Raw genomic sequence first — 17060 nt, forward strand, 5'->3', positions numbered from 1 at the left:
CTAATCATTTTCTTTTTTTCTCTCCCTCTTTTCTTTTTTTACATTTTATTAGGGGCTCATACAACTCTTATCACAATCCATATATATGCATACATCAATTATATAAAGCACATCCATACATTCCCTGCCCTAATCATTCTCAAAGCATTTGCTCTCCACTTAAGCCCTTTGCATCAGGTCCTCTTTTTTTTCCCCTCCCTCCCCACTCCCCCCTCCCTCATGTGCCCTTGGTAATTTATACATTGTTATTTTGTCATATCTTGCCCTATCCGGAGTCTCCCTTCCCCCCCTTCTCTGCCGTCCATCTCCCAGGGAGGAGGTCACATGTGGATCTTTGTAATCAGTTCCCCCTTTCCAACCCACTCACCCTCCACTCTCCCAGCATCGCCCCTCACACCCCTGGTCCTGAAGGTATCATCCACCCTGGCCAACCTCCAATCTTTCAGTTAGTAGCAAGCACTTAAATCATTTGCCCCACTGTGGGACTCCAGGGGTCTTGCAAAAGATTGTTAATCATTCCAGAAAAGTCTTGGAAGTCTCCAAAGGATAAGGTAGAAGCGCAACCTATGAAAAGGTACAAAGCACACCAGAAAAATTACATATGCTGGCATTTTATGTTAATAGAAATCTGGGGATTATGTAAAAGTATGAATTCTAGGAATGTTAGGTCTGAGGGAAGAAATGTAATGCTGTTGGATAAAGCTCAATTTATTTATGTCAGTTTACTAAGACAGGGTTCTTAAAGTATCAACAAGTGGCTGGATGTAGCCTTAAATTTTTATTGGGTTGGTTGACTGAAACCTGGATCTACACAAAATTCCATTATAATGCTGGAACTTTTCAGCGCACTGAAAAAAAATCAGTTCTCAAAGTGTGGCCCCAGATGCTTGAGGAGTCTGAGGCTTTCAAAATAAAAAATAATTTCGTAATATACTAAGATAATATTTATGTGATCTTTTCACTGTCTTTCCATTTGTCATTATTATGCAAAAAAATAATAGAACTGCTAACATCTTATTATGGCTCAAGGTAATGGCATTAACTTATACTAAAAGTCATTATATTATTTACCGCCATACCAAAACTCATTGCCATTGAGGTGATTCCACCTCATAAGGGCCCTGTAGGACAGAAATGAACTGCCCCTGTGGGTTGCTGAAAGTATAATTCTTTACGGAGGTAGAAAATCCCATCTTTCCCCCAAGAATCTGCTTTGAGCTGGCGACCTGTGATGAGCTGCCTAACACATAAGCCACTATATCAGCAAGGAATGACAGTTTCTCAGAAAATGCCCTTGGTGAAGCAGCTTTATGATTTTGACTGTGGAAATATGGGGTTTTAAACAATATTTTATGGCATGAAATGAGAACTTTTCAAGACAAAACAGTAGATTTTAATGTTTGTTGGTATGATTTTATATTGCATGTTGAATTACATCTTTAAGAAATTATCATGCATTGATTTGGTGTTAAGCCAAAAAGCATCCAGAGGAAGAAATGCTTCCAACCTCACTCACGTGGCTTTGGACAGGACTCAGTTCATCATGAGACATTAGATTGAAGGCCTCTGTTCAGAGGGAGGTCTTCCTCTGTTCCTTGTTTCGTGGGCCTTCCCTTAAAGTCTACTGTTCTTGAGTTGTTTCTGACTCAAGGCAACCATTTAGATCATATCATGGAAGGTGGGTTCCTTCACATTGAGAGGGAGAACAAAAGCTGCAGGATTATGTAACCTAATATTTTATATGACATCCCATCATGTTTGCTCGGTAAGGAGTGAGTCACTGGGTTTGTCCATCTATAGAAAAATTTAGAAAATAAAAAGTAAAAAGATAAAGGCATTGTTAGTATCTGCCCATGTTTCCTACCATACCAATTAACCCGAAAGAAATTGTAAGTGGGATCACTCCATATCTAGAAGAGAAGAGTGATAGAAAGATATAGGGAACCAACTAGTCTAATGGACCAATGGACCATGAAAACATCAGTCTCTACAACGCCAAGACCAGAAGAATTAGATGATACCAGTTACCACGACCAGCTGCTCTGAAAAGGACCACATTAGATGGTCCTGGAGAGAGTAAGAGAGCAATGTGGAGTAGAAGTCAAAATCATAAGAGGCAAAACTGATTGGTTGGATAGACACAAGTGGGAACCCCAAGATTATGACCCCTAGTCACCCTTCAGGTCTGGCACAGATCTCACCTCCATGCCAGAATAATCAAATATTTGAGATAAAACAAATAAACAAACAAACCAAAACAGCAGAATTAAGACAGAAGGAATGGAAATAGGAACAGCGAGAGGAAGTGGGATAAGTGAGTATATACACTGAGGGTATTGGATGGATAAGTTAAAACAGAAATTGTATAGAAATTGTTTAATGTGAAACTGATGATCTGCTTTGCAAACATTCAACTAATTCAGAATAAACAGAAATAAACAAGAAAAAAAATAAGGAAAGAAATTGTAAGTGGGGTCCAGAACATAAAGATCCTGCAGCAAATTGAACCTAAAAAACAAAATGCTCTACCATTTTGGCCACATAACCCAGTTAACTGATATATGCTGCGATTGTCTGTAGATATCTTTACAGAGCCTTTGGTTGACCACTGTGATAGGTAGGTTTGTTGTGCCAACATGGTCAATGAACACATGTGGATTAGTCGAAAGGCAGAGAGATAAATGGCTCAGTGAGCCTTATCTCTCTCTCTCTCTTGCTCTTTGATCATCAAACCAGTGCTCGGCTGCCTTGCTTGTTCTCTGCCTCCATTTGCAAGCTACACTACCTGTGGGACACCTAACCCGTGGACTGTGTCACTGTAATTTGAGGTACCTTCAAGACCTGCTTCGCCACACAATTGGAATTTACATCTCTTGACCTGGGGACTGTGAGACCCTGTCATCTGGCTGACTGTTGGTGACCTGCTTGCTGTTTGCTGCCTGTGGCCAGATAGCCTGAATTGCTCCACAGAGGACTACCCAGCGGTCCTCAAGACTAGAAGGACTAACAATGCATTAGCTGTCTCACGGAAGTGGGTTGCACTGAGCCACTTGTACTGCTTTACCAATTAATTAATTGTGTTGCTTATTTTATCTATCTATCTATCTATATAACTATATATAATTATTAGTGTCCTGGTTTTGTTTCTCTAGAGAACCCTGTATAACACAACCACTATGGTGGACTAACAGTACAGACCTTTGGATATCCTCTACAGATGTATGTTCACTAGTTGATAAATAAAACTACGGATTTGCTACTGGGACCTTATAAAGCCTGATCATTGTTTAATGGGCCACTAAGTTACCATATCATCTGAGCTGCCCATTATGAGCCAGGTGTTATCTGATCTCCCTGGACTTATATATTCATGTTCACATCTTCAATTAAGTTAGAATAAATAATATTAGGCTTGAGAGCACAAATTGTTTGCATGAGCCAGTGACCTGGACATTGATGACCTTCAAAATGATAAGCTGTCTCTTCTCAGTCTGCACCTATGACCTCAGGGGGCGTTTCCTAGTACTAGTTGACTGAGAATGAAAGACTTAAGTGCTACAGGCACTAGCTAATGGAAGTGCAATCTGCAAGACTACAATCTGACTCGACAGTGGTTCTGAAGAAAAGTGGCAAAGAGAAATCTTTTCATTACATAGAATTTCAAGTAATTCACTGGTGGTTCATTTTTCTTGGAAGGAATATTAGCCAGAAAAAGGAGGTTACTCAGTGGTTCGTGTGCAACGACTAATGACCTGATCATTGGAAATAATGATTTTGGAAACTTGGTACAAGGAGGATGGATGAAGAGGTATGCATATAAATCTGTCAGAAAATTCACACATCTTATGTAAAAGCTAATTAGATTGCACTTTCAACATAGAGGGACACATAAATCAGTGGGTCACAATGACCTGATCTCTTCACAGAACTCAAGTCTCTTTCCTTGCCATTCCTGTGGGCTAAGGAACTAAGTGGTCATGTAATAAGGATGGAGACAATGCAATGGCTTAGTCACATGCATGTCCACTCACTAAGGCCTACATCGTTACAAGTATTGCTGAGGGGGAAATCTACCAACAAGCCCAGAGTGGGGCTGTTATCAACATGGATGTGGAAGTTATCTTTTAATACTGATTACACTAGACTGCTTCAATTACAGAAAAAGCAGTGCTGCTCCTTAAAACAAAACTAAAAAAAAACTTTCTGCCATCGTCAATTCTGACTCATAGCAACTCTATAGGACAGGTGTGTCAGTCCAGGTAGACTAGAGAAACAAATCCAGGGAGACTCACATGTGTATAAGAAAGAGTTTTGATACAAGAGCAATTGAATATTGAGAAAATATCCCAGCCCTGTCTAGATCAAGTTCATAAGTCTGATATTAGCCCATATGTCTGATACCAATCTATAAAATCCTCTTCAGACTCACGCAACACAATGACGCAGAATGCAGGAAGATCACAAGCCAGTAGGTTGGAAACTTTGTGGGTCCATCTCAGTGCTGGCAGGGGCCTCCACGTGGTTCCTTCAGCTCCAGGGTTCTGGCTGCATCAGGGTGGTTTCATGTGGCTTCTCCTCAGAAATGCCTCACAGGGAGTGAGCAGAGAGAGTGTCTTCTGTCTCCAAGGAGGAATTACACAAATTCCCAGAATCCTCAGGAGATGGCCATGGCCCACACAGTGGCCTCATTGGCTATATCCCTGATTGACAGTCTAGACTCCACCACCACACTCTTAATTCTCAAATTCACACCAGATTATGTACCACATACCACATAGCCACAACAGGACAACAGGTTAGTGAGAGGTTGGAGACGGGGGCTCAGAAGAAGATAAGGCTCCATCAGGAATGAGAAGTAAAGAGAGGCTTTATTAAGGTGAGGGAAAACTCCCGGACGAGTTACGCAATCCAGCGAGTTAGGTCAGGGACGTCGCAGCTTGTCGGTGAGACGTGGGAGATATATACCTAGAGAGGTAGACATTGACAACAAGAAGGGAGATTTTTTGCTTTCAGCTGCAGAACCATGATGGGATCCATGGGAAGTGCCTTTGTTGTTTGCCAACCTACTCCCTAGAGTGCTGGGACAGGTTGTACAACCTTGATCTGGAGAGATAAGCTCCTTGGAATGTTGGGGCAGAAGATGCAGACTTCAATGGGTCCTTTATCTTCCCGAGAGGCTGGAAATGGGGACCTTGCAGTTCAATTCTCCTGAAGAGCCAGAGAGGAGATGGGGGCTGCCTAGTCCGGACCTGGCCCAAGCAGTTAGAACTGACTCTGGATTTCTAAGACTATAAATTTATACAGGAGTAAAAAGCCTCATCTTTTTCCTGTGGAGCAACTGGGGGTTTCAAACCGCTAACCTTGAGGTTAGAAGGCTACCACACAACCACTATGCCACCAGAGCTCCTACTGCAATAGAAATTTACAGACTAAGAATTTGGGAAGATACCAGGTATTATAAACAAAATGGTCTCCCCCTCGCCCCCGCCTATATATGAAGTGCTAGGCACCAGAACTAAACACAACTGTGTTAGGCAGGGTTCTCTAGAGATATGAAATTTGGACACTTATGATTATATATATATTGGTTTATACAGCAAGAAGGACTATAACAGCTAATTAGCCCACACAACAGTACAGAGGATTCAGTTCAACTCACTTCAATGATATACTGAAAGGCCTTCAACTCACGTGGGCTGCCGGGTCCAAGGTCAAGGAAGCAGACAACAGAATCCTCCCTAGTGCAAGGCAAGCAGAGTCTGCCACAGTCAGCAAGCAGCAGGATGGGTCACCAAAAGTCAGTGGCTCAGGAGCTTAATAAAGCAGGCCCAGATAGGATATGGAACACGAGCAATGCAAGGTGATGCTGAAGTCTAGCTATAATCAGGTCACAGCTGAGGCCTCTGTGTGGACATGGCCTTCTCGTGAGAATTCTGGGAACTCCTGTCTTCCTCCCCAGAGTTGAGACACACAATCTCTCTCCCTCTGCTACACATTCCTGTGGCAAGTCACATGGAGCTACACTGATGGAGTCAGAGCTGAGCAGCTGGAGGAGCCACATGGGTCTCACAACAGCACGGAGATGCTTCCACCAACACGGGATCAGCAAGACTTTCCAGCCACTAGCCTGTGATCTTCCTGCATTCGGCATCATTGTATGTGCTGCGTGAGTCTGAAGAGGAATTTATAGACTGGTATCGGACAGATGGGCTAATATTGGACTCAGGAACTTGATCTCGACTGGGCTCGGATGTTTTCTCAACCCGGACCAACACAACAACCATGTTTGGAAATAGGACCTTTGAAGGTCATACTTAAGCAGGACTGATCCCAATCCAAATATGAGTGGTGTCCATATAAAAGAAGGGAAACGACATAGACACAGAGGGAAGAACATCACGTGGAGGCAGAGGCAGCGATGAGAGCCATGTTTCTGTGAGAACGAAAGGAACACGTGTGGCTCTCAGAATAAAGGTGGCGACAAGAAAGGATCTTCCCCGGGGAGATTTTGGAGAAGGTATGAGCCTGTCAAGACCCCGATCTTCAACTTCTATCTCACAAAACACAATTTCTCTTGTTTTAAACAATAAAGCTTGTGGTATTTTGTTATGACGCCTTTAGGAAGCTAATGTATTTGTCAACAACTAGTGACACATGGAGACCAGGACAATCTAATCCTAGCTTTTGACCTTATGAAATAAGCAAATAACTGAGGAGAGGTTTATTAGACTTTTGACTTACAGAAATAAGCTAAGCCATGGGTATTGTTAGGTAGCTAGCATAGAGATTGGATATCCATTGACGCATGCCCGGGAGAGCCAGCATAGGACAAAGGTAGATTTTCCCGCCGGTGGGCACGGATGGGTTTTAAACCTCGATCAGCCCACCTGGGCCAGGTGATTGCAATCCAGGCAAGGGGACCGATCTGGGGTCGTTCACCACGCCTTTCTCAGGAATTCTTAAAAAGGCAGGAACAGAGAGGGAGAGGGGTCTTGTCTGGTCGTCTTTGTGGGAGGAAACTTGGGAGAGAGATATTTGCGTGACCCCGAGCAGTCTCTGCCAGGCTGCATGGTCAAAGGAATCCTATGGGTCCCGCGTAAAACCTGAAGCTTCTTTTCACTCTCATTAAATTCACTTGGATCACGAGCCAGGCTTCGGCGTGAATTCTTTCTCGTGTAAATCTAGCCCAGAGAGAGAGACCTTACAGTATTGTTTTGAACCATTAAATTTGTGTTAATTTGTTATGCAGATACATAAACATATATATTTATTTAAATAATATCTTCTTTTTTAAAGTGGCAATCCACATTTAAGCTGTAGTGATTGATACTTGCCATTTTATACTCACAGCTTTTCAGACTGTGCTTTTCGCCTTCAAAGTACGCTGCCATTACCTAGGGTGGTAGAAGGTGATAGTAAATCAAATTTCTTAGAGTAACTAGTTTAAAGAGTTTCAATCTCAAAAACTCACAGGGGCAGTATTACCCTGTCCTACAGGGCCTCTGCAAGTGAGAATTGACTCAACAGCAGAGAGGTTTTTTGTTTGTTTGTTTAGTTGAAGTAAAATAATAACTGATGAGTAATTCTTTTTCCCTCCAGAGACACTGATAACTGCTTCTTTGGCAAAGTGGATAAAAGTCTCGCCTTAAATGCCCTTGTTTAAAAAGACCCATTTGTTTATGCAAATGTCTGGTGAGTAAGGCTCTACTCTCCATTGAAAGGATGAGACAATACATTCATTCTACCGGGACTCAGTGGCATTTGCACACCACGCCACCTGGCGTGCAGAATTGTCATGAGTGTGCTAAGGGGTCACTTTATAGAACTGGGGAGCAGGCCCCTCAGCCTCTGCTGCTTGCAGGCACCGCCACTTTCCTTGCTGCAACCAACCACTGGTGATTGTTACAGCTGTGCCATCTCATCCACTGTGTTACTGACACGGCCATGCCTGGAGGTCTGCTTCTTGGGGAGGAGGCCCCCAACTTTGAGACCAATAGCCCCATAGACTGGCATCAGTTTCCATGACTTTCTGGGAGACTTGTGGAGCCTTCTCTTCGCACTCCCCCCACATTCATGACTTTACTCCACCGAAATGGGCAGAACTGCAAAACGGGCAGAGTTTGCCAAGAGGAATGTTAAGTTGATTTCCCTTTCAATAGACAAGTGTTGAAAACACTTGCCTGAAGCAAGGATGTCAACGCATAAAATGGTGACAGCCCACAGAAAAATGACCTCTCCCCATCATTGATGAGAAGAATCAGAATCTTGACATCTTGAGCATGCTGGACCCAGCAGAGAAGGATCCAGCACAAGTCTGTGACAGCTTGAGTGAGATTTATTTTGGGTCCTGATAAGAAACTGAAGTTACCTCTCCTTTATCCGGCTACGACTGGAAGGAACTTTGATGAGATTCTTAGAGCAGTTCTCTCTCTCCAGCTGACAGTAGAACAGTGAATTGGCACCCCAGTTGCTTAGGATGAAAACAGTGTGATGGTCCTTCCAACCATCCCTGAGGAAGTAGCCAAGAAATGTTTCCCTAAGGTAATCTTCAACAAAGAGCTCCCATCTGGGAAGAAAGACTGCCACTATTACTCCCCAGCCTTGAGTCTCCGGGAAGTTGGTGCTGGGCTGCTTGCTTAGCTCTGTGAGGCAGCGGGTGCCAGCTAACAATCATATTTTCCTGCAGCAATCCCATAAAAAACTTCCTGATCACAACCAAGGTCTTTAGATTGTACTATTATTGGCTTAGTAAATGAAAATGGCACTAAAGTTTTCTTGAGGATTTGTTACTGTGATAATTACATAAGATCCTGTCAACTTAAGTGAAGGGGTGGAGTCTAAGCTTGTCATTCAGGTCATAGCCAATCATACCTCTGTGTGGGCATGGCTTTCTCCTGAGGATTCTGGAAACTCCTGTCTTCCTCCATGGAGGTGGGACACACATGCTCTGTTTCACATTCTTGATATGCCACATGGAATTACACTGATGGATCAATAGTCCTGGAGCTGGAGGAGCCACGCCAGCTGAGATGCTTCCACTGTCACTGGGTCCACAAGACTTTACATCCACTACCCTGTGATCTTCCTACATTCAGCATCATTGCAAGTGCATTGTGAGTTTGAAGAGGAATTTATGGACTGGTATCGGACTTATGGGCTAATATCAGACTTATGGACTTGATTTGGACTGGGTTGGGATGTTTTCTCAATGTTCAATTGCTCTTGTATATAAATCTCTTTCTCGTACACATATGAGTGTCTCTATGAATTTGTTTTTTTAGTCAAGCCAGACTAACACAGTTACGCTCTGGGCATTCACCAACATTCTATTCCATAAATGTATCTCAACACTCTGTGGGTTCTCTTTGAATTATATTGTGTATTTGGGACTCAAATCTTCTTGGATCTCTGCAGAGTTTGTATCAGTATCAGTTCATGGTTGGAAAGCCTGTATTACTCCATGATAGAAGGACTTCTCAAGTCTTTAGATGTCTTAATCAAATAGTCTCTTCCATTACCCATTTTTGGAAGCAGCAGAAGTTGAGGATCAGTTTCCTCTGTAAACATCTAAACATATAGCCCCCAAACTTGAAAGTAAACTGGATACTTGGTATTTTGATCACAGCTGGGGGAAAAATGTCTTCAACCCTGCATTTTTCTTGTAGATGACTGGAATGGGGAGAGCAAGAAGAGATATTTCACATAAAGAAAATAATTGTGATGAATTTCAATCCAAGTGGTGCAGCTACAGAAAAGGTTCCCTTTGACTATCCAGGAGGTCTGCCAGGAGAATGAGCAGCATGGCCGGTGCCTGTGCCTTTCACAAAGCACTGCTGTTGGCAATTTGCTCGGAGGTCTGACACATAAAAGCACACCTTAGGGGAGAGGAGAGGAGATGGAAAATGTTCGACTACAGAGCTTTTCTTGCAGTGGGTGTCTATTCTCTGGAGATAGTTTATTGTGCCAACCTGGCTGCTAAACACAAGTGGAATTAAGTGAAGGGCAGAGAGATAAATGGCTCCATGAGCCTCGCCTTTCTTGTCTCTTGCTCTTTAATCATCGGACCAGTGTGTAGCTGCCTTGCTTGTTCTGTGCCTCAATTTAAAGGGCACACTACCTGTGAGATGCCTACCCTGTGGACTGTGTCGCTATGAGTTGAGGTTCCCTTTAAGACTACACGAATGAAATTTATATCTCCGGAGCTGAGGACTGACAGTTGGTGACCTGGCTGATGTTTGGTGACCTGGCTTGCTGCCTGTGCTGGGATAGCCTAGCTCTCTCTCTCTACAGAGGACTACCTGACAGCCCTCAAGACCTGAAGGACTGCCAGTGTCTCACAACTCTCTCACGGGAGTGAGTCACACTGAGCCATTCATACTGCTTTATAATTTAATTGTTCATTTCTTGTATTATATATCAATCTGTTTATACCTTACCTGTTCATTTCTTGTATTGTATATCTATCTTTATATGTGTATATATATATACATATATATATACATATATGTATATATGTATATATATCAGCAATCTGGTTTATCTCTCTAGAGAACTCTGTCTAACACATCTCTGAATTTTTTTTTATTTTAACAATTTATTGGGGCTCATACAATTCTTTTCACAGTTCATACATATACATACATCAATTGTATAGAGCACATCTGTACAGTCTTTGCCCTAATCATTTTTTTCTCTTTTCTTCTTTTACATTTCATTAGGGACTCATACAACTCTTACCACAATCCATACATATACATACATCAATTGTATAAAGCACATCCATACATTCCCTGCCCCAATCATTCTCAAGGCATTTGCTCTCCACTTAAGCCCCTTGCATCAGGTCCTCTTTCCCCCCCCCCTCCCTCCCCATTCCCCCCTCCCTCATACGCCCTTGGTAATTTATATATCGTTATTTTGTCATATCTTGCCCTATCCGGAGTCTCCCTTCCCCCCTTCTCTGCTGTCCCTCTCCCAGGGAAGAGGTCACATGTGGATCCTTGTAATCAGTTCCCCCTTTCCATCCCACTCACCCTCCACTCTCCCAGCATCGTCCCTCACACCCTTGGTCCTGAAGGTATCATCCACCCTGGATTCCCTGTACCTCCAACCCTCATATGCACCAGTGTACAGCCTCTGTCCTATCCAGCCCTGCAAGGTAGAATTCGGATCATGGTAGTTGGGGGGAGGAAGCATCCAGGATCTGGGGGAAAGCTGTGTTCTTCATCGATACTACATCACACCCTAATTAACCCATCTCCTCTCCTAAACCCCTCTATGAGGGGATCTCCATTGGTCGACACTTGGGCCTTGGGTCTCCACTCTGCACTTCCCCCTTCATTTAATATGATATATATATATATACATATATACACATACATATATACATATACACATACATACACACACTTATATCTTTTTTTTTTTTGCATGATGCCTTATACCTGGTCCCTTGGGCACCTCGTGATCGCACTGGCCGGTGTGCTTCTTCCATGTGGGCTTTTTTGCTTCTGAGCTAGATGGCCGCTTGTTCACCTTCAAGCCTTTAAGACCCCAGACACTATCTCTTTTGATAGCCGGGCCCCATCAGCTTTCTTCACCACATTTGCTTATGCACTCATTTGTCTTCAGCGATCCTATCATGGAGGTGTGCAGTCAATGATATGATTTTTTGTTCTTTGATGCCTGGTAACTGATCCCTTTGGGACCACTCGATCACACAGGCTGGTGTGTTCTTCCATGTGGACTTTGTTGCTTCTGAGCTAGATGGCCGCTTGTTTATCTTCAAGCCTTTAAGACCCCAGTCACTATCTCTTTTGATAGCCGGGCACCATCAGCTTTCTTCACCACATTTACTTGTTCACCCACTTTGGCTCCAGCCGTTGTGTCGGGAGAGTGAGCATCACATCTCTGAATTTTTGCTTTTGGAGGATACACAAATAAAACCTTTTGTTAAAACTGGAAAAGAAAAGGGATTAAGAGTTTCCCTCTTGAGTGGAGACCCAAAGCCCATTTGGGGATCCCATTGCAGAGGGGTCTAGGGGAGGAGATGAGTCAGTCAGGGTGCGATGTAGCACCGATGAAGAATACAGCTTTCCTCCAGTTCCTAAATGCTTCCTCCACCCCCAACTATCATGATCCGAATTCTACCTTGCAAGTCTGGATGGAGCAGAGGATGTACACTGGTGCGGATAGGAGCTGGAGGCACAGGGAATCCAGGGTGGACGATACCTGCAGGACCAGGGGTGTGAGGGGTGATACTGGGAAGGTAGAGGGAGAGTGGGGAAAGAGGGAACTGATGACAAGGATCTACACGTGACCTCTTCCCTGGGGGATGGATAACAGAAAAGGGGGTGAAGGGAGACATCGGACAGGGCAAGATGTGACAAAATAATAATTAATAAATTATCAAGGGTTAAAGAGGGAGGTGAGGTACAGGGAGGGAGGGGAAAAAAGAGCACCTGATGCAAAGGGCTTAAGTGGAGAGCAAATGCTTTGAGAATGATGAGGGCAAAGAATGTACAGATGTGCTTTACACAATTGATGTATGGATGGATAGTGATAAGAGTTGTATGAGCCCCAATAAAACATTTTTAAAAAAAGAATCTATAATTCAAGAAGTTGGTTTTTTGAAGTGATAAGTAAAATTGACAAACAATACAAGCAGGAAATAAAATGAGTGATGTCACATAAAACCAACTGAAATGAAAAGGATAACAACAGACTATTAAGAGTAACTGTAATTCAACAAATTTAGAAACCTAGGTGAAAAGAAGAAATCTCTAAAACACACTAATATGGACTGAAGTATAAAATATGTACAGACATAGCAAAAGAAGAAACTGATCGGGTCATTGAAAAAGAAAAAAACTACCAACAAAAACAAGTTCAGGACCAGGCATCCTCTATCAAGCAGCGAAGAACTGGCCCCAATTCTACTCAAATGAGTCCAACATAGAGAAATGTATGAAAAATTTCCAAATTCATCACTACAACACTTAAAAATGAAATAATAGACCCACATGAACACATAGGTCAAAATTCTCAACAAAATCATACTCCATAAAATCCTATATGTGTTTTACCTCGTTATCAAATGGAATTTATAGCCGATGTGCAACATTAGGAAAACAAGCAGAGTAATCCATCCCATAATTAAAACAAAGAAAACAGACACATGATGACATCAATTAGTGAAAAAAAGGCAATTGACAAAATTTAACATCCACTCTTTATAATAAAAAATTATCAATAAAATAGGAGTAGAAGGGAAATTCCTCAACATGATAAAGATCATATATACAAAACCAGTGACCAGCATTACTCTGAATCAGTGGTTCCCAACCTGTGGGTGGCAACCCCTTTGGGGATCTAACACCCCTTTCGCAGGAGTCACCCGATTCATAACAGTAGCAAAACTACATGAAGTAGCAATGAAAATAATGTTATGATTGGGGGGCCATGACAATGTAAGGAATGGTATTAAAGGGTCGGGGCAGTAGGGAGGGTGAGAACCACTGCTCTAAATGAAGAGGAACTAAAGAAATTCCCCAGCAACGTGGAACTAGACTATGGTGCTATTTGTCTCCACTCCTAGTAAATCTTGTGCTGAAAGATGTAAGCAGAGATACAAGGCAAAAAGAGAAAATTAAAGGCATCCAAACTGGCAAAGAGGTAAAACTCTCACTATTTGCTGATGATCTGATACTATACTCTAAAGAAATATATTCAAACGGGTTGAAAGATTCAGCAAAATGGCAGGTATAAGGCAACAAAGAAAGATCAGTTGTATTTCTTTATGCTAACACACAGAGCTTATAAAAGACATAAGCAAAACTAGCATTTTCAATAGCCACTGAAATTATATAAAATAAAGTTAGGAAGTCACTTGCTATGACCCAATATCAACTCACAGGATAGGGTAGAACTGCCACCGTGAGATTCCAAGACTGTACCTCTTTTTTTCTTTTGGAAGTGAAAACAAAGAGTTTTATTGAGAGATAGAGAGATTTGCGCATCAGGAGATAGGCTAGCATCCATATGAGGGTTTGTAGCAACTGGAATTAAAAAATAACGGAAATTTCCCACATACTCTGAAGCCCCCTTCTAGTGTCCCAAATGGCCAAAAGAGGTTGCGGATTTTATCAGGTGGCATAAATAAAGAGTGACACATTTAGAGGTACAAATGATACAGGACAAAAAGTTACAAGGGGATCGTTACACTACAGTACAATTTAACATGCTCATTCCTATTTCTTAATCTCCTGGAACAAGTTGACCAGGGCATTCTTTGTGGATGAAGCTGCACAAACACTCTCAACAAACATCTTTTAGCAAATATACGTTTTGTATCCATTTATTTGTTGCTGGACAATTAAGTTGTTTCCATCTCTTGGAGATTATGAATGATGATGCAATGAATGTGACGTACAAGAATCTGTTTGAGTGCCTGCTTTTAATTTAGGGGGGGGAGGTTATACCCTGAAATGAAATTGTTGAGTCTCTCCTTGTCTCAGCATTTTTTTCCTTTTTATTTTCTTTTTTTTCCCAGTAATTTTATTGTGGGCTCATACAACTCTTATCACAATCCATACATACATCAATTATGTAAAGCACATTTGTACATTCATTGCCTCATCATTCTCAAAACATTTGCTCTCCACTTAAGCCCTTGACATCAGCTTCTCATTTTTCCTTCTCCCTCCCCGCTCCCTCTCCCTCATGAACTCTTGATAATTAATAAATTATTATTTTGTCATATCTTACACTGTCTGATGTCTCCCTTCACCCACTTTTTTGTTGTCCATTCCAGAGGGATGAAGTTATATGTAGATTCTTGTAGTCAGTTCCCTCTTTCCACATCGCCCTCCCAGTATCGCCACTCTCACCACTGGTCCTGAAGGGATCATCTGCCCTGGATTCCCTGTGTTTCCAGTTCCTCTCTGTACCAGTGTACATCCTCTGGTCTAACTTACAAATCTGGCTAGACTGTAGCTCTTGATGGGAGTAAAAACTTCAACTTTCTCCAATGGAGCTGGCTGTAGGTTCAAACTGCTGACCTTGGGTTTAGCAACTCAAATCATAACCACTACACTACCAGGCTTCCTAACACTTAGGGATAAATCTAACCAGTGGGAAACCCTAGATCTGTACAAAGAAATCTACAGTACATGACTCCAAAAGTACTTAAGTACATTTGAAAAACACACCATGTTCAGGGATCTGCTCATTACTTCTCTGTCAGCTTGTCATCCTGTGGTGCCTTGTGTGTTGCTGTGATGTTAGAAGCTAGGCCATAGGTATTTCAAATGCCAGCAGTGGCATCCAAAGGGGAGCTTCCAGACTAAGAACAGACAATGAAGGAGGACTCAGCCATCTGCTTCAGAACAAGTAGCTTCTGAAAGCCTGGTGTCTAGCCTGAAAACATTGTCAGATACCGAAGGCCTAAGAAATAGAAGCAGACCATTGTCAGAGACAATGCCAGAAGATGAGTCCCTCAAGCCAGAAGGCTCTACAAATGTGAATGGGGATGGGGGTGGGGCTGCTTTCTCAAAGGACAGTTCCCCATTTGTGCGTGAATGGTGTAAAGTCTGTGAGAGTGGAAACTTCAGGATCTTCATTTGCTGATGGGACACAGCTCACAGTGGGAAGAAACACCAGTAAAAATCCACTAATAATTGAAACATAGGAAATATAAATTTAGGAAAATTGGAAATTTTAAAAAATGAAACAAGACCCACAAAGATCAATATCCTGGGCTTTAATGAGCTGAAGTAAAATGAAATTTATCATTTTCAATAAAAAATTATATTGTTTACTGTGCTTGGGATGACACAATACAGAGAGATGGCATTGCACTCTTTGCCAAAAAGAAACATTTAAAGATCTATCGTGAAGTACAATGCTGTCAATGATAAGATAATATCTATCCACAACTAGGAAATCAAATCAATGTAACTATTACCCAATCAAAACAAAGTTCAAATTTACGCCCCAATCACTAAAGCTACTGATGGAGAAACTGAAAAATTCTATAAACGTCTTACATATTGATCAGATACACAATCAAGATGCCTTCATACTTATTGGTGATTAGAATGCAAACGTTGGAAACAAAGAAGCAACAGTAGTGGGAAAATATGGCTTCGTGAAAGAAACCGAGCTGGGGACCGCATAATAGAATTTGGCAAGACCTAAAGGCTTGAAGATAAACAAGTGGCCATCTAGCTGGGAAGCAACATCGTCCACATGGAAGAAGCACACCATCCTGTGTGATCATGAGGTGTAGATGGGATCAGTTATCAGGCATCAAAAACCCAGAACAAAAAATCATATCGATGTGAATGAAGGGGCATATGGAGTGAAGACCCAAAGACCATCTGTAGACAATTGGACATCCCCTTACAGAAGGGCTACAGGAAGAGATGGGCCAGTCAGGATGCAATATAGCCCCCACCAAAACATACAACTTTCCTCTAGTTCTTTAATGCTACCACTCCCCCCGACCCCTCCCACTATCATGACCCCTATTCTACCTTAGAGATCTGACTAGACTGAAGCATGTACATCGGTACAGATCAGAGCTGGAAACATAGGCAATCCAGGACAGAAAAACCCCTGAAGACCAATGATCAGAGTAGCAATACCAGGAGGGCAAAAGGATGGTGGGATAGAAAGGGTGAACTGATCACAATTATCTACATACATATCACTCCCTCCCAGGGGGACAGACAACAGAAAAGTGGGTAAAAGGTGACATCAGTCAGTATGAGACAAAAAAAAATTATAAGTTATCAAGGATTCATGAGGGAGGAGGGCAGGGGAGGGAGGGAACAAAATGAGGAGCTGATACCAAGGGCTCAAGTACAAAGAAAATGTTTTGAAAATGATGGTGACAACAAATGTACAAATGTGCTTGACACGATGAATGGATTGTGATAAAAGATGTATGAGCCCCCAATAAAATGTTTTTTTTAAGAGAGAGAAACATCTTTAGTTTCATAATAAAGTAGTAATGTTTTATGGGGGTGAGAATTTTGCAAGATCAATGACCTTTTCGT

The 17060-nt window shown here is 42.1% G+C and overlaps 1 pseudogene; it reads left to right on the top strand.

Annotated features, from left to right (window-relative positions):
• The first annotated feature begins 7944 nt into the window (after positions 1-7944).
• Positions 7945-8640, top strand: LOC142443131 (peroxiredoxin-6 pseudogene; annotated as a pseudogene).
• The last annotated feature ends 8420 nt before the right edge of the window (positions 8641-17060 follow it).

Source organism: Tenrec ecaudatus, chromosome 3, assembly GCF_050624435.1.
Source record: "Tenrec ecaudatus isolate mTenEca1 chromosome 3, mTenEca1.hap1, whole genome shotgun sequence".
NCBI classification, from domain to species: domain Eukaryota; kingdom Metazoa; phylum Chordata; class Mammalia; order Afrosoricida; family Tenrecidae; genus Tenrec; species Tenrec ecaudatus.